The 23299-nt window shown below is 34.5% G+C and overlaps 1 protein-coding gene across 2 annotated transcripts in view; it reads left to right on the top strand.

The window, feature by feature from the left end:
- LOC5573800 (furin-like protease 2) overlaps window positions 1-23299 on the top strand; it is a 1094423-nt gene that overhangs the window by 658711 nt on the left and 412413 nt on the right. The gene's annotated exons all lie outside the window — the stretch shown is intronic.

The raw sequence follows: 23299 nt of genomic DNA, 5'->3' as shown, positions 1-23299 counted from the left end.
GGGCAGACCGATACTCTGTTCTCTGTCGAGTGAACTTCCATGACGACGAGAAAGAAAGAGCATTGATGACCCAAACTTGTTGGCAGCTGGCTGCGTCTCTTCAGAACGAAATGGTTCGGAGCAGTAATAAATTTTACGACCGTATACCGTATCGCACCGACGAAGGAGTATCGGTTGAACAGAACAGATAAACCGACTTCCCGTTTCTTTAAATTTCGACTCAGAAACATTGCAGAATTCATTCTCAATTGATTTTGAAGCACGATCAAAGCAAGCGAAGAAAAACGTCCCATCTGTATCAGTCCATGATCGGCAATACCGTTTTGATTCATATTACGGACACTTAAGGCCTCAGTGAAGTATAACCCAGCTTGGACCATACAAAATTAATCATTCTGTATGATTTTTTAACGTTATCGAGCGTCGGAAGCCCTTAACTTTCGGATGGTGGGTAAAGAATACGCGTCCGCAACTTGAATAATTTTAAATAAATCAAAACGTGTGGCCTTTTCATGATTCTTATTCCGGACGCTCCCTCACTTTTGCCTCATGTTCCGGACGCTTTGATTCGAATTACGGACAGCTCATGATAATCATTGATGTAACAGTCAAATCATCAATAGAAATCGTTCAACCACTTAAGAGACGTCTAAGGTAGTTGGGCATTATAAATTTGCAGAGATATTTATGGAAAAAACCTAATAAAACGAGCCTCGAAAATGAGAACTTTTGGACGGCGAAAATTGAAACATTTCGTGTGAAATGTTTCCCATACAAACGAGAGTGTCCGGAATTTGAAGCTGTCCGTAATATGAATCAAAACGGTATATCACAAGTTTTAACATGCTTGAAAAAAAGGAGCAGCAGCGATTGAAAGCGATCATAGAAAAAGTGATTACCGTTTTGATTCATATTACGGACACTTAAGGCCTCAGTGAAGTATAACTCATCAGAAAGCATATTAAATGAATCATTCTGTATGATTCCTCCGCATTATCGATCCTCCAAAACAATTAACTTTCGAATGGTGGATGAAGATTTTGATTCCGCAACATGAATAGTTTTAAATAAATAGAAATGTGTGGACTTTTCATGATTCTTATTCCGGACGCATCCTTACTTTTGCCTCATATTCCGGACACTTTGATTCAAATTACGGACAGCTCATGAAAATCATAGATAGAAAAGTAAAATAAATAATTGATATCTGTAAACCACTAAAAAAGCGTCTATGGCAGCTGAGCAATATAAATTTTCATAGATATCTATGGAAAATGTTGACTAAAACGAGCCTTAAAATATGAAATAAAGGTATAAAACCCATTTTTTTGCTTATTTACCATTGGTGGTTGGTGTTTTATTTCACTGGCATGATTAACAATCCTGGAACATCCCATAACAATAGTGCCCCAGGTTTGGAGCTTGTTTAGATGGCTTCTATCATGCACTGTTATTCCACCGATATAATCAGAGCTATAACAGTAGGCCCGTGGTGCCCAAAGTACGGCCCGCGGGCCGCACTCGTTGCCTAGATGTTCTGAATGTGACAAACTTCATACAATTTTTCGTAGGTAGGTTATACTGCCCATAAAGGCATAACTGTCCCATATTGAAAAAGTAGGCATTGAGAAAACACCACTCAAAGTTTGAAGTTTGACTTCTCATACAAATGTTCATGATTTTCTATTACATTTCTACTTGCCATATTCATTCAGTACAACCTCACAGGTAACTCAATTTGCTTCTATTGACCATCACAAAATATAAACTTGAACAAAATTCATGTTTCGCAGTTGCTATTTCGGTTGAAAGTTCATATAGAGACTGTTATGCCTTTATTTTTCAATATGGGACTGCACCAACCTCATATTTTTCCACAACATTTTCAGACAAAGTGTGTAAATTTTTATGTGCATAGTAAAATACATATTAAAACATGGATGTTGCGACGAAAAAAGGTGTTGGTTTGAAAATCCATATGAGACAGTTATGCTTTTATGGGCAGTATACTACTCCTAAAGTTATCATGAACAACACACTGATCTATTCGGTAAACTCTCTTCGATCAGAAATACAGGCGATTGAAAAATGAGCCTGAGCATCACTGCAGTAGACGATATAGAGACTCTTATGATGTGTCGCGGATCATGATTGTTACACAGAGCGACAAGTGTGAGCAAAAAAAAACAAAAAAGGTTTTATAAGCCCCATTATTTTCTCAGCAGCTTACTAGCTTGCCTATATAGCAAAACGTTTCCGAACCCTAACAAATTTTCTCCTGAAGTCCCCACATGTGAAGTTTCGCCAGGATTCTCCGCAGAAGTCTTTACAGAAGTCTCCATATGAGTCTCCAAAAACAAGGGAAACATGTCCGTGGCCACACCCCCCTCTCCTCGATTCTATTCCATTCGGCCGGATGCCGTTAGATCAAAAAGGATCATTCGGCCGAAGACGGTTAATAGTTCTAATGGGTCTTAAGGTCGAATGGATTGTTAGTTGCATTTCCTAGACGCCCACATTATCCATTATGAAACATACCTAACATACCTACGTAACTAGAAAAAACACTGCCCATTACTACATATTTGTCACATTCGCATTTTTTGGCAATTAAGAGTTAAGGTGAAAGATTTTGGTATCAAACTTCCTAGATTGCACTTAAACTTCAAAGGCATTCTCTCCCATTAGCTTCATTTTTTACCGCAAAAAATATACAAATCACGATAACTCATTTGTTTCTCGATATTTATGCACCATTTTTTCACAAGTTCTCAAAAAAACTCTTCTAGTTTTATAATTTGTGTCAAACTTCAAAAAACATCATTTCGTAATTTTCAGATACCTCCGGGAATAGTATACCGATTTATATGATTTTTTCAGAAAAGCTGCTTATTACCTGGCATTGTATAGTCTACATTTATTCTATTATTTTTTTTCTATAAATTGACCGCCAAAGACATTTTATATGGGGAATGTCGGTCCCCAAGGAATATCGGAATATCTTCAAAACCACATCACCAATGATCAATATTATTCTTGAACTAGAAGAGTTTTCTGAGAACTTGTGAAAAAATGGAGCAAAAACATTGAGAAACAAAAAAGTTATCATGATTTGAATTTGTTGCGGTAAAAATTGAAGCTGCTGGTAAAGGGGTTGATCTTGCAAAGAATGCATCCAACAACAGTGCATATTTTGAATTTGATTTCGTGTACAAGCTTAAAATAAGAAGATCAGAAACGTTGGCCAACTATTTCTTTCCATTCTTCAACTATTTTGCCTTTGAAAACGAGTGCTGGGGCCCAAGTCAGCCATTGTGAAGGCCGTGGAACATCAAAGCATTAATACTTTTGTTCAACTTAATGATATCTGTGAGATTTTTTGGAAAATTCTAAAATAAAACGAGTTGTTTTGTTACCACGACCTCAAAGTTTTATAAGATTTAATTTCTGACTATTCACACAACATGCGAAATGATCTGCACAAGAATTCTGCCTGAAATAAGTATAGAGGGATTCCACGGAGGCATGCAAGTCGATTCTGATCGACCATTTCAAAAATATCTGAAACTTTGCACAGTTTTCCAGTTCCATCTAAATCGTCATTTTCCGATATCAAATCTTCAAGTTGAGTCACGACTAACTTTTCAAAAGGGTGTATGTGAAAATGGTTCAAAAATATTCAAAAAGCTGCACAGCAAAAACGGTTCGTTCGATTGTTAGACAACTAAAGAAACAAAGTTAGACAATTAAATAAAGATTCCAAAAAAAATACACACAGTAAAAAAAAAATTTTTTTGCATTAAAAAACATCATTTTTGTCACAAAAACTCAAATATCTCAAAACCCTATCGGAATACCAACGTATTTTTTTGAGGGAAAACGGTCCATTATATTAGCTATCTACCATAAAAATTTGGTGATGGTAAGCCAATAAACAAAAAAGTTATGACATTTCAAATATTTCACAAATTTGACACTTAGTGAAATTTTTTTTTTTTCATTGTTAATTTTTTTTAGGACCGCAGTTTGTTGCTGAATTTTTTGTTAAGGGTACCACACGAGGTTAACAAGTTGTTTTCATGATATTTTATTTAATTATTCATAACTATTATAGCATCTATTAGAAAGTTAGACGCGATCCAGTGTTGTGATCTAAAGTCTTGATAGTGTCATATTTTTTATTGTACGTAACTGAAGAAAAATTCTCTCAATAGTGTTGAAACCTTTTGATGAAAGAAACCTATAAGAAATCTAATATTGAAGACAAAAACTACAAAAAAAGTTTTCTATACAGGTATACGACTAGTTTACCTGCAAAAAGTTTACCTCGTAGAGAACAAGGCGGGTCTATACCCAGGTGATCTAGTATACGTAAAGCAGGTCGGTTTTCTCGGCGCTGGTTTTCTCCACAAAGTTAAAATCTGATTACACCTGGGTGTAGACCCGCCTTGGTAGAGAATAGACTTTCTTAATCATATTTGGGAGAAAGCGAGTAACTTCAACAACATCAAAAACATGATAGGTACATACCATGAACATACTCACGAAAAAGCTAAAAATATACTACCACTATGGTTATAAATGATTTAATTGTAAATTTTTTCTTCAGTCAAGCAAACGACACCAAACTAGTCAGTAAAAACTTAAAAGTGATTTTGTTTGTTAAAATCTAACGAGCAACATGAGTAGTCGCTTTCTCAACTGTTGCAGGCCGTTTGCAGAAAAAAAGTGTTCGAAAGAGCTACGAAATCTCACCGAAAGCACCATAGATAAACTGAAAGCGGCTGGTTATGCTCCAATGTGTACATTGAATACAAATTTACGCATTTGTACGTCCTGCCGTTTAAACGTTGACAAACGGGCAATCTGTACATCATCGGTGGATCAGGTTGCAGGAAGTTCGAAAACAACAACAACTGAGGAATTACTAGATGCACCGACAACAACTGAGGAGTTACCAGAAGTACCAAGTGCAGATAGTCTTGCCACGGTACCATCAGCGACATCTGTTTCAACAAATCAATCAGAAGATGAGTGCATCCAGAAGGTCAACATCGAACGCTTCAACGAAGGGATAGCTGGAATAAAAGTGACTCCGATTAGATGGACGAAGATGGGTTACGTCAATTATCCCGAGAAAAAATACCGTGAAATCAACGAAGCTGTACAAAGAAACCTCTTCAAATTAGGACCTGAGGATGTGGAAAATACAGACTACGATGAGGTAATTATGTATATGAAGGAAAGGTTCTCGAATCTAGCCACGACAAGGAAAGAAAAATTATTGATTTTGTCGATGCTGCCAAGCTCGTGGTCTATTCAAGACGCCATTGATGAGTTCAAAACCAATAGAAATACAGCAAAAGAGGCAAAACAATTCAAAAATAACTGTCTTGCAACCAAAAATGCTGGGTCGAGTACTTCATTAACAGATGAGACAAAAGAAAAAATAATTCAATATTTTGAAGACGATGAAGTAAGAAGAGCTATGCCTGGCCAAAAAGATTATGTATCTGTAAAAAAAAGATGGAAAGCGTCAAGCAATCCAAAAATGATTAATGATGACTACTTTGAAAGAAGCGTATACACGCTTCAAGGAAATTAACGAAAATATTAAGGTAGGTTTTTCCTCATTTGCAAGCCTTCGTCCAAGGCAATGCAAGCTTCTATCCAATTCAGGAACACATAATGTTTGTGTGTGCACAACACACGAAAATATTAACCTAATCTTACAAGGTTTGAAAAGAATCAGTTTATCAAAGGATATTAAAATGTTAACTGGTAGTCTTTTGTGTGAAAATACAACATCAAATTGCTATCTACGATCTTGTTCGGATTGTCCAGATTCTTCATCATTGGAAAATACTTTGTTCGCTGAATTTGATGAAAATTATATTGATCAGTTATCATTTGAGCAATGGGTGACCACGGATAGGTGTGACCTAGAAACTATTGTAAAACCTGTAGATGAGTTTGTGTCATTTTTTTGCTTGAAATTAGAAAGTTTAATTCCTCACGACTTTATTAAAACAGAGCAATCCCGCTTTTTAAAAAATACGAAAAATACATTACAAGATGGTGAATTTTTAGTCATTTGTGATTTTTCTGAAAACTATAGCTATGTATTGCAAGATGAAGTGCAGTCCCATCCCTGGAACGTACAACAAGCTACAATTCATCCATTCGTTATTTATTTCAATGGAAGTACGCAAATTGAACATTTTAGTTTTATTGTAATTTCCGAAGATTTGAGACACGACTCAGTATCTGTAAATTTGTTCATTGCCAAAATGATTAACTTTTTACGCGTTGATAAGGATAAAGAAATCAGAAAGATATATTTCATGTCTGATGGAGCAGCATCGCAGTACAAAAACTGTAAGAATTTTTCGAGCCTATGTCAATTTAAATCAAAGTACGGAATTGATGCAGAATGGCATTTCTTTGCTACGTCACATGGCAAAGGTCCTTGTGATGCTATTGGAGGAACCATAAAGCGCATGGCCACAAGAGCAAGTTTAGCCAAAGAACGTGAGCATCCAATTAAAACTGCAAAAGAACTATTTGATTGGGCGAATCGCAGAAAAGAAGAAGATTTAACAAAATTATCATTTTGTTTTACTACTACTGAAGAGTACGAATTAACGGCATCAGAGCTCAGCGAGCAATATAATAACGCGAAAACGATCCAAGGAACCCAAAAATTTCACTGTTTCATTCCATTGTCAGAAAATAAAATTGAAGCAAAACTATACTCGAACTGTACTGATAATGATGCAAAAGTGTTCGATATTGTAAAAAAATTGAATAACAATAAATAAATAAATAAGTATTAATAAAATGTTTTCATGATCTCATAACGCATACCCAAATCCAAAACTTTTAAAGTTTATATATAACATTTAGAAACTCATCGATCATACTCTTAAAAAAAAATATCCTGGTAAAAAAAAATTATTTTCGTGTAATCTGTTAATTCATTTTAATTTATACATATATACATATACATATAATATTTATACATATACATAATATTTATACATATAATATACATAATACTAATGAATACATGAAAACGACTTGTTTAATTCACGCAAGGCCCTTAACAATAAAATCAGCAACAAACTGCGGTTCCCGTAATAATTTACACCGAAAAAAAAAAAAATTTTTTCTACTAAATGTGAAAATTGTGACATGTTTGAAATGTCATAACTTCTTTGTTTATTGGTTTACCATCACCAAATTTTATGGTAGATAGCTAATATAATGAACCGTTTTCCCTCAAAAAATTACGTTGGTATTCCGATAGGGTTCTTCTTCTTCTTCTTGGCATTAACGTCCTCACTGGGACAAAGCCTGCTTCTCAGCGTAGTGTTCTTTATGAGCACTTCCACAGTTATTAACTGAGAGCTTTCTTTGCCAAAGTTGCCATTTTCGCATTCGTATATCGTGTGGCAGGTACGATTATACTCTATGCCCAGGGAAGTCAAGGAAATTTCCTTTACGAAAAGATCCTGGACCGACCGGGAATTGAACCCGGACACCTTCAGCATGGCTTTGCTTTGTAGCCGCGGACTCTAACCGCTCGGCTAAGGAAGGCCCATTGTCCGATAGGGTTATGAGATATTTGAGTTTTTGTGTCAAAAATTATGTTTTTAATGCAAAAAAAAATTTTTTTTTACTGTCTGTATTTTTTTGGAATCTTTATTTAGTTGTCTAACATTGTTTCTTTAGTTGTCTAACAATCGAACGAACCGTTTTTGCTGTGCAGCTTTTTGAATATTTTTGAACCATTTTCACATACACCCTTTTGAAAAGTTAGTCGTGACTCAACTTGAAGATTTGATATCGGAAAATGACGATTTAGATGGAACTGGAAAACTGTGCAAAGTTTCAGCTCAATAGAAAAAAATGAATTAAAAAATTTACCAAATTTTGGTGCTGTTGCTTGGAATCACTCTATAGCAGAGTTCTTGGTAATTTTACGAAATTTTGTTTCTTCCCATTCTGATAAATAATAAATAAGATGAATAAGAAATAAGAAAATCAAACCCTTTGTTAAAAAGAATCAAAAACACTGATAATTGTGTTACACTAATGACCCGATTTTGTCAGTCCCTTATCGCAAAGATCATTTTATTGCCACCGTTTCAAAATCTTTTTTTTTTTCAAATATGTTTAGATACTCTTCACGGTACTCTAAATATTACTTAGAGTAGAAAAAACTTTTTATCAATTATTTACATTTTAAAAGGAAGCTGAAAAACATTTTAAAAGAGGGATTGACAAAATCGGGTCGTCTTTGTAGCCATTTGAAAAAGAAGTTTGTATTTTCACATTGAATAGTCAAATAATATTTTGGCCCAACAAACTTTTCGGACTAACGGCATTTGGAACTGCCTGCTCCCATCTCCATAAACGTGCCTACAGAAACATGTGCGTAGCCTGGATGGTTTTGTAGCCCCCCCGTCCCTCCTTGCTGATTAATAAAAAAAAAATCAAAATCAATTGATTTGCTTCAAAGTGTAATATTTTGTTTGAATTTCTAATAGACGGTCCTAGCGTTCAAGTATGTGTAAAATGATTGTGCTTCTTTTCCCCGAATATCGTTTCCCCGAAGGCCAGTTCCCCGAAAAGTGAACTGGCTACTATTTTAATAATTCTTGGAGTAGAACCAAAACTATACTCTTGATAAAGATATTACCAGGAATCTTTTGAAGACTTTATCAACAGTCCGCAATATGAACATCAAAATTTACTTGGTTTACTTGATTAAATGCTTGTGAAGTTATCTTCCGTTCAAATAATTTATTCCAGAAACAAATTCTGGTAGTAGCTCAAATTTCTCCAACAAGTCGTCAATTTTATCTTAAGCAATTTTCCTGATTCTTATTTTTCTTCAGAAGTTTATTCTTGATTTCATCCAAAAATGTCTTTGAAATGTTTACAAAACAAATCACAAATAATTTCTCTCGAGACACTTCCATTAACTTATTTATGAAATACTAACAAAACATTATTCAAAATACAAGGATTGCATCATCAATTGCTTCAGTTATTTCAGAAAAGAACACACAGTCGCCTCTTATTAATTCGATATTCAAGGGACCATCGAATTACAGAATTATCGAGTTATAGAGTATACTGGCGCAATAGATTCAAAATCTAAGGACCAAATTTTCGTATTTGATTACTTCTGTAAGAGAGCAATATTATTTTGTTGATAATTTTTCTCAAACTATTATTGCAAAACTTTTTTCGAAATGCGTGAAAAAATCACGTTATTTTTACTGACAATATTTTTTTTAAGTTTATTGTTTTTCAATTTATATTAAAGTAAGTAAGTATCTATTCACCTATAAACAAGAATTAGTCCAAGGTTCGCCGAAATTTTAAAATGAATATCAAGTCATTGAGAGAAATTTACCTCCCAAGTGTCATAACGACTAATGGAGAGTACGATGTATGGATATTTTAAGGGACCAAAAAATCCATCAAGTTAAAGAGTATATCGAGTTATGGAATATCAAGTTGTAGAAAGTCGATTGTAGTGTTACGTGTGTTTCTTCAGGTATCATTCTAAAATTCCACTTCCTGGAATTCTTCGACATTTTTCCAACAACTCCCTTTTTAACTTGATCGGAAATTTCAGCCATATTAACGATTTTGAAACAATATTTAATGAAAAGAAAAAATTTGAAATTTTGAAAATTTTGAAAATCTTGTTTTTCTATGTACATTTTTCCAGTTGTTTTCTTTCTTTGTGTTAGTATTTCCTCAAGATGTTTTTTAATTGATCCCATTGAATCTTTCTAAAAACAATTTCAGACACAATTTCAGCCCATTTTCTTTAAATTTTCTCTCGAAATCTTTAATGAATTGCGATTTGCGGCTAATCAAAATATTTAATTTTGATAAACCTTTGAGAATTCTTTCAATATTTCTCCCATACATTTTTATTTCATTTTCAGATATAGATATATATATATATATATATATATATATATATATATATATATATATATATACACCAAACGAAGAATTGCACTGAGATTTCTTGTAGTTTGCCTAGAGTATGCTTAGAATATCCATGCATATAATGTTATCCTTGCAATTTATCCATGAAAGCTAATTGGACTTCTTCAAAAAAGTTATAATAATAGTTCAAATGATTGGAATATATTTAAGAATTTTGTTTCATTGTTGTTTGTTAAAAGATTCCTCCAAATATTGATACAGAATTTCTACCAAGAGTATATTACCAGACCAGTGGATTACAACAGCATAAACAGAGTTTGTTACTCCGATAGCATAAAAATGTATAATGACATTATTTCCTCTACATCAAACAAAATTTGTTTTAATTTATACAAAAATATAACTCAATATGTTTCAAATTCAACATTGTAACTCATTGTGCTTTTTTTGTAGCTGAATTATAACAAAATTTGTTATTTTCTTAATACGAAATCAAAATATCCATTTACAACCAATTGTTTTCAGCTTCTTAATAACAAATTGTATTGACCTCATAAAATTTTTAAACCAATTTAAACCATTTTTTTTACCAAAATAATAAATTTTGTTGATCGTATCATATAATAATATAATTGTGATACAATTTTGGTAGCAATCCACTGGTCGGGATTGCTCTCAGATTGTTTATAACAAATTGTGTAACAATAGAGTAAAGTGGGGCAAAAGTTCGAGTGGGGTAAGAGTTTCTTTTTAAGATTTCTAGCTCAATTCAAAACAAATCTTATAAATGTCATTGTGGTTCGAATGCTATTCAAGTAAGAGAATTTATCTCCGAATATCATAAAAATCGATTGAGATTTGGAAAAGTTATGGCTACTTGTTGTTTTTCGACGTGAATATTGTAATTTTTGGTCATACTTTCGTTGCATGGAACCAATTGAAGATAAAATATTTTTCAATATTTTATGTAAGGGCGTTTCTAGGCCTATCATAAGGTTGCTTTGAAGTGTATTAGATTTTGCATAAATGCTTGAAAACAATTTTTGGCCCATAGGGGGGCAAAAGTTCGAATCAGCGGGGCAAAAGTTCGACCCATGTATAAAATCACGGAAAAATTCTCAAATTGCCTAAAATCCACATATTATCTTCAAATTTAGTTATATTTGTCTGATCGTGTGAAAGCTGTCACCAAAATTTTACATTTCCACTTAGTTTTGCGAAAAACTGCTATTTTTGAGTATATTACAATTAACCCGGTTTTGGGCAATTTTTTGATGAAAATTTAGTGTGTTTTTCGGCAAACTTAAGTTTATGGCTGGTGTAAAGTATGCCTGTCATAAAAGGATTGATATATTGGATTTTAGCCAGCGAACTTTTGCCCCACACTAGATTCGAACTCTTGCCCCACCGGTGGGGCAAGAGTTCGAATAAGACAATCGATTTTGAAACTGTTATAACTAAAAATGGGTAAATATTTTGACACAAGTTTGTTCAGCAAAATTATAGCCAATATATTGAAGGTTCACTGTATGGTATTTGTTTTATTTCAACTGCTATTGTTTTCCTGGAAACTTTGATTATACCAGTAAGGTCGAACTTTTGCCCCACCTTACTCTAACGTTTTTAATTGAAACGAATTTGATACAGTTTTTGTTATTATAATTTTGTCCTATTTTTGTTATAATTTCCATCATCAACTTAAAGTGCTTTAAAAAAAATGGAACAGAATTCATTATTTGTAACAAATGTTGATATAATGATAATGTTGAGAACATAATTCAGAGATCTTTTCTTCAAGACTTCATAAAACTGTATATTTCTGGTTTAATTTTAATTTATTTTTGACTATCTCTAAGAACACTACCAGGAACTATCCTGTAGAATCCAGAATAAATGCTCAGTAGGTATATACTTTATGGATTTCAATTTTTTTTTTTCAAAGGATATTCTTAGAAAAACAAACCTAAATAAATCCTTGGATGAGTTTTTGAAGTATATTTGGAGAAATTCCTGGTTCGATTTTTAAGGAACTCTTGGGAAACTAAATGTAGATTTTGTTTATAAAATTCTGGAGAAATGTCCTGAAGTATGCTCAATGGAATGTTCGTTACAAAATAAATATTAGGAGTTTCTGAAGATATTTTCTGATTTTATATTAATTTCCGTGTGAATTTTGGCGAATATTGCTTTGTTCTTGAAGTAGTTCTTGGTGTTAGTTCTGAAAGCTTGTCAGGAAGGATACTACTTACTTACTCATTTAGCTTTACATCATTTATCTTGATAAAGCCTCGCCAACAATAATTCGCTAATTCACTCGGTTCATGGCCGCTTCTCTCCATCCTCGACTGTGACCCACACTCTCCAGGTCCTGGTGCACCTGGTCAATCCACCTAGCTCGCTGCGCCCCACGCCTTCTTGTTCCGACCGGATTCGTAGCGAACACCATCTTTACAGGGTTGTTGTCCGGCATTCTTGCAACATGCCCTGCCCAGCGTATCCTTCCAGCTTTAGCTACCTTCACGATCGAGCTCGTGGTTCATCCTTCGCCGCCACACGCCGTTCTCCTGTACGCCGCCGAAGATCGTCCTTAGCACTCGGCGTTCGAAAACCTCAAGAGCTTGCAAGTCCTCCTCGAGCATAGTCCACGCCTCATGCCCATAGAGGACTACCGGTCTTATGAACGTTTTGGTCATCGTACATTTGGTGCGGGGGTGAATCTTTCTTGACCGCAGTTTCTTCTGGAGCCCATAGTAGGCACGACTTCCGCTGATGATGCGCCTCCGTATTTCCCGACTAACATTGTTATCAGCCGTCAACAAGGATCCGAGGTAGACGAACTCGTCCACCACATCGAAAGTATCCCCGTCTATCGTAACACTGCTTCCTAGGCGGGTCCTGTCGCGCTCAGTTCCGCCAACCAGCATGTACTTTGTTTTCGACGAATTCACCATTAGCCCGACTCTTGTTGCTTCGCGTTTTAGGTGGGTGAACAAATCTGCCACCGTTTCAAATTTTCTCCCAATAATATCCATGTCATCCGCGAAGCAAACAAATTGTCCGGATCTCGTGAAAATCGTGCCTCGACTGTTAAGTCCGGCTCTCCGCATAACACCTTCAAGCGCAATATTGAACAACAGGCACGAAAGTCCATCGCCTTGTCGTAGTCCCCGCCGAGACTCGAACGAACTGGAGTGTTCGCCCGAGATCTTCACGCAGTTTTGCACACCGTCCATCGTTGCTCTGATCAATCTTGTGAGCTTTCCGGGAAAGCTGTTCTCGTCCATGATTTTCCATAGCTCTTCGCGGTCGATACTATCGTATGCCGCCTTGAAATCGATGAACAAATGGTGCGTAGGGACCTGGTACTCACGGCATTTCTGGAGGATTTGCCGCACGGAAAAGATCTGGTCCGTTGTCGAGCGGCCGTCGATGAAACCTGCTTGATAACTTCCCCTTGCCAGGAAGGATCTCTGATATGAATATTGAATGAGTTTTTTCAGTCTTCCTCAGATATATCCCTGAAAAAAAAAACTTTTGGAGAAATTATTCTTTTAACTATTTGAAGAATCTCTCACTAAGTTCATCTTCGATAAAAGTATCCTTCTTACAGTTACGAAACATGTAAGGTTCCGTGGGGTAAGTGGATACAGAAAAATCAATAGTCAACTTCATTGTTATGTACAGCTAACATTAATAATGTTAATCAAACTTTTTTCTGTGGATGAGACGTGAGGGACTAATATACTTCAAATCACCATCTATTTTAATTTTTTTGATTGTTATGTAATGAGTATGAGGAACTTGAAAATTTGCGCCAAATGATTCACTTGCCCCACCATGGTGGGGTAAGTGGATCACCAATAAAAAAATCTATTCTCAAAACAAATGTGGTGTAATTATGTACAGTATGTTTGACATTACGCTTGTTCTTGTTATTAGTGCTATTTACGTTACATTTTGATACCTTTAAAATTAAAAAGTAACTTTATTTTGCCAAAATATTATGAAAAATATTTAAACATTAGTTTACACTAATTCGAACAAAAAAATATTGTAACTAGGACAATTTGGAGAAAAATCATCCATTGAATACTCATAAGTTTTACAGAAGTATTGTAGGATTATTCCTAACGATGTTTTTGAAAAACATTAATAATTTAAAAATATTAGTTACATTTACTTTTGATTAACATACTGAAATCTTTTTATTCTATTTATTAATTTAGTTGTTCCATCTGTCTAGAACAATTAATATGGTCAAATAAGGTTTCTTAATATGCTTTCAATTGAAAAATTTGTATACTTTGCCTTTTTTGCTATTAAACAAAAGATATACCACAAAAAGTTTTGTTTGAATTTTGCAATATTCATTCTTTTATATTTTTTATATCAGAAAGATTGATATCCCTTTTAGGTGGATTAATTCAAATTTGCTATGGCCACTTTGACAAATTTAAGATAGGAATGGACAAAGTTAAAGGAAAACAACACTTGCGGATATTGAAGCTTACTTAATTTCTTGTAAGTAGTCTGCCAACAAATGATAATAATACTTGATCCACTTACCCCACCCCATGAAGAAGTAGGGGTAAGTGTACCATGTCCAATATATCTGTATTTATTTATAAAAATCACATATTTTTCATCGATATTCATTAAATTAGAACTGAAATGCACACCATGTGTTGAAATAACTAATAGTATTCGATTTTAGACTGAGATACAATGGATTTTTGATTGGTAGAAAACAATTTTGAAACTAATTGATTTTTGCTGCTAACAAGTTTGCTTGTGTTAGTGTATGTGTAGTACCAGTTTTGCAATAATATTAGTGTGTACGTAAGAATATAACCTAAAACGAAGCAATGGTGCGAAAACATTCAACATATTTAAGAATCTATGCTTAATATTGGCGAATGATCCACTTACCCCACTGATACACTTCCCCCACTGTACCTTATAGTAAAGTTACAGAAAAAAATCTAAGAGTTATGTCCACAGAAATGTTTCGATGATATTTGAAAAAACGACAAAATATGATGAAACCAAGAAGAAATCCTTCAGTTTGAATTCATTCCTTAACTCCTGATAAAAATCCTTACAACGTTAATGCACAGCAGTTTTCATAAAATACCATCACAGAAGTCTTCATAGAAATGTTTACAGAAGATTCACAAAAGTCTCCGCAGAAAACTCCAGGAGTCAGTGATAATTGTAAGTAACCAAATGCTGTTCTTTTTTTTTTCAAAAAAATGTCCAAGTTCAGGGCTCTAGATTCTAGCTTCTGCTGATCCTAGTTGGCTGAAATTGAATGACATTATTTATTATTTTTCAAAAGTTCCCAAATCCAAAAATGCGTATGCTTTTCTGATTTCAAATCACAAAAGGAAACCTGGAATTTTGATCCAAAAAATCTTCTAAGGCCTAAGGTTTCGAATATGAGAAAATCCAGTTTCAGCTTATATTTTAACGTTCAAGTATGAAAAAATGTAATTTCCGTTAAAAATCATGTTTTTGGGCAGTTTTTGCTGAATAACAATGCTGAAAAACTATTATTTTAATAAATGTGTAGTAGGCACAGTAAAACAGTTTTGGAATCGGTTAAGTATTCATAAAATTATGGTCAAACAAAAATGTTTTTATTTTTTAATTAAATGAGGAAAACGATTGGAGAAAACTTCTTTTGACTAAGACTTTTGATTTTAGACAAATTTGATGTTTTATGAACTTTATATATACATCAAAATTTGAAAAGAATGATGCCTAGAGCTTCAAAATTGATTAGAAAATAACAAAATTGTGAAAACTTCACTATATATTCTATAACTTCAAAATTCACCTTTAAGTCGCTTGCCCTACCTCTAAATCTCAATATTTTTGGCTTAAACTTCGAGGTTTTTCTCCTTATGAGATGGAAAACAGCACACGAATTTTCGATTTTGGGAAGCCGCAGCCTAATATACAGATCAATCAAGGCAAAAGTACTGATTTTAATGTGGCAACCCGTATCAACTGACCATACTGCATACTTCAATTCATTTGCGCCAGCTCATGGAACAACGAAATGAGCTGAAATTTTCAGGAAGTCTTCCTCTAACCATGAGGAATAATCCTGGGGGTGCCTCGTGGAATTATTCAACTTCATTATTCTCCCATATTGAACTGGGCCAGTCTAATCTCTATCAAACAAATTTTCGAAATTTCTCAATTCTGGATTTTTTCAACCGTTGGTGGACCTGTTACCAAGAAAAGAAATTGAAAAACTTAGCTGACTGTGTAAGGAAGAAGATGATGGATGTCCTTCATAGCTCAACACTGCATGAGCATGAGTATGATTGACCACCCACAGTTGCTTTTCCGTTATTGCAAGAACAGCTGTACTTACACAGGGAACCAACAGACGCTACTCAGGATCAGTAGCATATTCAATGTGTATGTACTGATGCTCTCATTATTATAACAAATAATAACGGCGCCGGTTGCGTCCGAATGCAGGTCAATTTTGGGTTGGGATGAAAATATTGACGTTCTTTGGAGTAAGAAGCCGAGGAGTCCTCTGCACTTTCACGAGAAAACACTGGGAGTTTGGAAAGGATTCATTTTGGCAAACGATATTGATATAATTTGAAATATTCTGAACCGATAATCTTTTCGTTATCGCAATACGTGAACCAGGCACGACTGTTATTTTGTCGCTCGCTGGACTAGAGCATGCAACAGGATGTCAATTTTATGCATTTTTATATAAACCATTGCCTCCATAGAAGTTCCAAAATGGTCTACGCAGAACATTCTAGAAGTCTAAGTAGCAAACCTCACAGAAGCAACTACGATTTCTCCACAGAAGTCTTCACAGCAATATCCATAGGAATTTTCGCAGAATCTTATCAATCTATAAAAAATAAATAAATTTTGTCTTTAAACAAGCTTTTCATGTTCAAACAAATTTTCAGGCCAGCCATGTTGTATGCTGTACCAATATGAACTAGCTGTTGCAATACCAGAAAGAAAGCTCTGCAGAGGATTCAAAATAAAATTGTGAAAATGATTCTGAAGCACCCTCCCTGTTATAGTACTAATGAATTGCATAAAATATGAACATAGGAACAATTGCCGAATAAATTATAGACAAAAATCGTTGCAATCTTTTATTCCCACGATAAATGCGTTATAGAACTAGGTTAAGTAAAGTTACCAAAATTTCAATAAATGCTTAATTAAGTTTTACCAAATTAGGATGATGGTGATGTTAAATACAGAACACCTAGATTAAAAAAAAATGAATGTTATATTTGGAATGATACCAATAAAGAACTAAAAATAAAACAATCGAATGGTTAATCTTTCATACAACCTAAACCAAATAAATTCGCCATTATTTAACTAAACCAATTCAATTGCGTGAATAATGAAGACATCGCTAGAGCTACGTCTACGTATCTGTGATCCAACATCTCCCCTGCTCTCCTCAATATTCAACCAACGATGGTGCGGTACTGGCAGTGCGAGAGGGTACCCCATTTTCCTGTAGCAGATTAATGTGATTTTTATGCGAAAACTTTTTAATATACTCCATTTGCTCTCTTGGTTGGGATCCCCCGCCGAAGGTCATCCGTTTACTTCTAACTACCCGATATTGATGCTCTTTACTTGGTTGGTTCGGGAACAGTACACACAGCGCTTCCAAGTGAGGTCAGGACGAAAGACCACTCTCGACTGGGTGGTGGTGGTGGGAGTATTTTCTGTCCATCGACGACGAAGACGACAGTGTTTGAGTACGAAGCAGAAGTTTAGCGAGAAGGAATTGAGGCCTGGGGCTAAGGTTTTACTTCCCTCCTAAGCTGGGTGCGAGGTTGGCTGAAAATTTCAAGGGCGACCTACACCGAAGTGTTGCTATTTCACGGGATAAATGGTGTGCTTGCGTACATTTCGGCTTAGGGCGTTGGATGATTGAACCGAGAAATGGCTCGGTCGGAAAGAAATGGCAAACGAATGTGTTTTGTTTGAAGGATTTCATTGGGGGAGGGGCTGAGGTTGTGGACGGTAGGGCTAAGTAATTTTACAGTTTAATGGGTTTTGAGATTTTACGAGTTGGTAAAACAAGAAGTTTATGTTGATGATTGAAAAGTGATGTTAGAGGTGAAAGCGAGTTGACTTTTTTGTCTATTGAAAATGAGCACCGTTTTGACTCATATTCCGAACATGTGCACTTAAGGTCAACAGTAACTTCAAATGCATCTGATTGGCATAAATTGGCTGATATTTGTGTAAATTTTAATTAATCCGCAAAGCCTAACTGTTAGCTGTTGGGTGTACCACTAATAATATTGATTTAACTAACTTTAGTATTGTTTTAACGTAAAAGAATGGAACAACATTTTGATTCAAATGCCGAACACTGTGCTTATGCTGTCTCATATTCCGAACACCTTGATTCAAATTCCGAACAGCACGAACAAATCGTATTCAAATAAATAATTTTGCAGATAAATTTATCTGAGCTTGTTCTACTGGTCTCAAACTCGAGAGTCATCACTACTCCCGCGGTAAAAATTATATTGTAAACTTTTAAATTGAATTGTAATTGACTGCCATTTCCTTATTATTTGGTGACATATTTCAGCAAAACATTTCAACCAAATTGCCATACAAAAACCGAGTGTTCGGAATATGAGTCTGTTCGGAATTTGAGACAAAACGGTATTTTGCTATTGTTGGAAACATGAACTTTTAACACTCACTTATTGGCAAAAAGGAGATAATCTAGTTAGATATATTAAACATGAGCATGAGCATGATTTTTTTTCTTTCTTTATTATTGAGACTTTTAGCCCTAGGCTGGTTCATCTCATAATGAGCATGATTAACCGCCCACAGTTGCTACACTGTTATTGCAAGAACAGCTGTACTTTCATAGGAAACAAAAAGACGCTACTCTGGATCAGTAGAATCTTCAATTTGTAAGTACGGGTGCTCTCATTATAATAACAAACAATAATGACACCAGCTGCGTCCGAATGCAGGTCAATTTGGGATTGGAAGGGAAATGTTGGCTTGTTACTTGATTTCTGGAAGCCGAAGATTCCTCTGTATTACCACAAGAAAACACTGGGAGTTTGGATGTGGGGAAGGACTCATTTTGGTAAACGATACAGATATAACTTGAAATGATGATAACGGATGACTTATACCGATAGTGCGGTTGTTTGCTTCACAACAGCATGCAACAGATTCAACGGATTAAACACTACTCTCTAGTTAAATATGTTAAACATGGAAAATAATTTAAGTTGCTGGAGGTACCCAATGGTATCTCTACAGGTCTCCCCAGAATCTGATGCTAGCTAGTTATTTACAGATAACTTCAGGTAAATCTATGATCCTGTAACAACAAAAAACTCATATAGGGTGCAGAGCTACTTGGGCACTTGCATGATTCACTTTGGCATGGGAGGTTTTTCTCGACCGAATTGTCTGAATTATTTGCAATAAGAAGCACTATGCATCGTTATATTGTGGCCAACTGTAAAGTCAGTAATTTTTAAAAACCCCACTGCCGAAGTGAATCAAAAGTGCCAAGAGTAGGATCCGGATCCCTATAGATATCATTCTCGAGGAGTTCCATGAAATATTTCAGGGGTCCTCTCAAAACTTCCGCTAGAAATATTTACCCAGACATCTTTCGCCTCCAGATTTGTTGATGGCCAAATACTCCGGTAATTTTTCTAACGATTCCAATAACATTCTATACAGTAAGCAAATGAAACCCCAATTTTAGTACCTTACCATTTGGTTCCACTTGAGTTCTATAGTGGAATTGAATATAGTACTAAATTCGGGTTTTCATTCACTTTTAAGTACTCCACTAAAGCTCGAAGATTTATTAAAATCTATACAGGTTATCCTATTCAATTCCACCATGATTTTTTTCCAATAATTCTTCAAAAAGTTTCAACCAATCCTATAATAAAGATGCAATTAATCTTTCATCAATTCCTTTTAAAATAACTTTTGGAAACGTGATTTTTCAATTTTGCGAAAAAAAAAAGGATAACTTAGATAATTTGTAATTCTTCAGCACGAACAGCACTTTCCAGGTATGCCTTGTTGGATTCTTGCAGAACTTACTCCAGTTATTCAAACAAGGATATTTTGACATCATCTTTAGCAACTAGATTGGAAATGTTTCCAAGAACACTCATTCTTTTTCCAGGGAATCGTTGAAGGACTTCTTAGGCAACTATTCAAGAAATTCTTTCGGGAGATCCATTTGATATCCTAAAATTATTTTTATTCCAATGATTTCCTAAAATTAAGCCAACAATATAAGAACACTCAAAAGAAATGTATAATTCTTTCTAAGAACATTTTTAATGATTTATTCTTGTAATTTTTTTCATAAAACTACATGAATTATATCGGGAATTCTTCTAGCGATTTCTCAAGTGGCATAATTCAAACCAAATTTGATACTGGGGACGGACTTGGTGCAGAACACACGCCTCTCACGCCGAGGACCTGGGATCGAATTCCATCCCCGAGATAGTCACTAAAAATTTCAGTAACGACTTCCTTCGGAAAGGAGGTAAAGCCTTCCCGAGGAGGAAAGAATAACTCGGCAATAACTTATGCATACTATATTTTGGTATCATACCCCAATTAGGTATTGTTCAGTTATCAATACCTCATTTTGATATTATAATAGTATTTGAAAAAAATGTTTAAAACAATCAAAAATACTTCATTTTGGTATTCGATAGCTATTGAGGACTGCTGGAGGTATTGAACTACTATTGAAAAATTTCACTTTTTTATGAAAATCCATCAAGTATTATTTAGGTATTGCAATACCTGATCTAATTATCAGCTTGGTATTTGTAGAATATGAAGAAGGTATTATTTCAGGTATTTTACCTCTTATGCAGGGCTCATTCATACCTCATTCAGGTTGTCAGTATTGGAAGTTATCTGGTATGGAATACCTCAATTTGGTATTCAGTAGTTATTTTCTTCTGCTCGGGTTTGGTTCCGATATGAACTAGTCCAGGGCTAAGAATCTCGTTAATAAAGAAATAAAAAAAAAGCTCATCAACCGAAGTGCCAGGTGCTTCGCGACCGTTTTAAAAATTTTACCAAAATCTTGGACTATCCGATTTTTGTTTTTGTTTTAAAATTTGCTTCTAATCATACGGACCAAACCATACCTAGAATATTCAAGAGCAGAAACAATAAGTAGAATAAAACAACCTATCGTGCTGTGAATTTTATCGATAAGTTACTCGTTCGATGCGACCAATTGATCGAATTTTCATGTGAGAAAAATAGGAAAATAATCACCATCGTTTTACAAATTTTCAAACTAAGTTATTTTGCTCAAAAATTGAGTATTGTTCATAAAAATCTATCATTGTATTACACTGTATATGTGTCAGTGAATCATCGATTTGTTTTCGGCGAGAAGTAACGTACACATAAATTGCCAGATTGTCCGGACGTTTCGGTCGTTTTACTGGCCTACGACCATCTTCTGCGGACTCTAAAATATATTTTTTACCATTTAGAACACATCAAAAACATAAAATTAACAACTTACAATCTTCTAGCCATTTGTTTACAGTTGAACGGCCATAACTTTTACAAACATCATAATACATAAATTTCTACATACAACATACATACAAATATCTTCTGGTCATGTGTTGGTAATAGATTTAAGCTTAGTTATAATAGAGTTGTACGCCGTCTTAAAATTGGCAGAGTCTTTCTGTTTGTTTACAACACTATCATCGCCTCGTATCTTTATGTGAAAAGTTTCTGTTATTAATCTAGTGTAGCTATTTGTAACTTTGTCAAGTATTTTTGTCTTGTCAAAGTCGAAAATATGTCCTTCTTCTATAGTATGTTGTGACTATCCTGTACCAGATATGTTTTTTGTTTTTACATTATACTTATGTTAATTTAAACGTTTACACAAAAATTGACTTGTTTCACCAACGTACGATTTTTCACATGCATATATATCTGGATTGCGATGATAGATTTGGATGAAGGTTTATTTAAATTTCAACGAAAAAACTTGCTTTTCATTTTTGATTATTGGTGATGATGGATTCTTGAGCCATGATTTATCTTCATTGTATGATGTATATGACTTTATGGTGGATGACGTAACACATTTTTTATGAGTGTTATACATACGATGCAAAACTGTCGATCATTATCGAAGGTTCATTACCTCGGAATTTTAATAAAATTTTCCGCATTCGACTAAAATTTTGTAATTGAAGGTTAAAACATTTTTATTTTTCATTTAGTATGGAAAACAACCCTTATAGTTAAGAGCCAGTTCATGAGCCCTTTCATTTATCGATGTTCTTCGAGCGGGCTGAAATTTTCAGAGTTTATTCTTTCATACAAATTTCAGATTTTTGTTTTTAGGAGAAGTGGGACAAAATGACCCATGTTAAATGTTGCAAAATTTGCAGAATCACTAAAACTGCTACAACTATAGTAAAAATTTGAGAGAGACTCGCAAAGAGGAAAAATATCAACGCCATATGCAGCCCAGATTCCTCTGTAACGAAACGTCAAATGCAGCCCGTCGTTTTTATGGCTGAAAAAGTGAATAGTATTGTATTCAAAATAAACCATTATTAAAAACCTCACTCAGTTTTTCCAAAGATGCTGATAAATGTAAACACAAGACAAGCTATTCATAATGTCTGTATTGAGTACCAACATCAAAGTTTCAAAATTAGTTATATTTTTGATTCGCAAATTTCAACATTCTATCATGCATATCAAATTTACATCGATTTTCAGTAGTTTTTGATTAAGTTTTGTGTTGTTTCCTCAAAATTTAGATTACAAAAATCCCTAGGTACAACATCATTCAATTTCATTGTAATGAAACTCAGTCCCCATAATTGGGTTCTGTCCTGTTGGGCCGAATGTTGTTAGGCCAAGGGCCATTAGGTCGAATGCCGTTAGGCCGAAAATGGACGATAGTTCGAATGAACCGTAAGATCGAATTGCCATAGGTCAGGATTATTTGCATTACCAAGATTCCTACAATATTCGCTGGGAAATCTGGACTAGAAAGAACAGCCTGTGTTTAAAATAAGGGAAAAAAGCAAAGATGAATATGTTAGCTATTTGAAATAGTAAATGATCAAATGTTATTTCGGCCCAACGACCCTTTCGGCCGAATACAACAATTTTATAATTTATGAACTGAGGTATCTGGAATTGATGCAATAAATAAAAAATAAAAAAATAAGACACTTGTATTTTTTGTTCAGAAATTATGTGTACAATCTCT

This window comes from Aedes aegypti, chromosome 3 (assembly GCF_002204515.2).
Source record: "Aedes aegypti strain LVP_AGWG chromosome 3, AaegL5.0 Primary Assembly, whole genome shotgun sequence".
Lineage (NCBI taxonomy): Eukaryota > Metazoa > Arthropoda > Insecta > Diptera > Culicidae > Aedes > Aedes aegypti.
The sequence above is the reverse complement of the archived record's forward strand: the minus strand, read 5'-3'. Positions and strand labels throughout refer to the sequence as shown.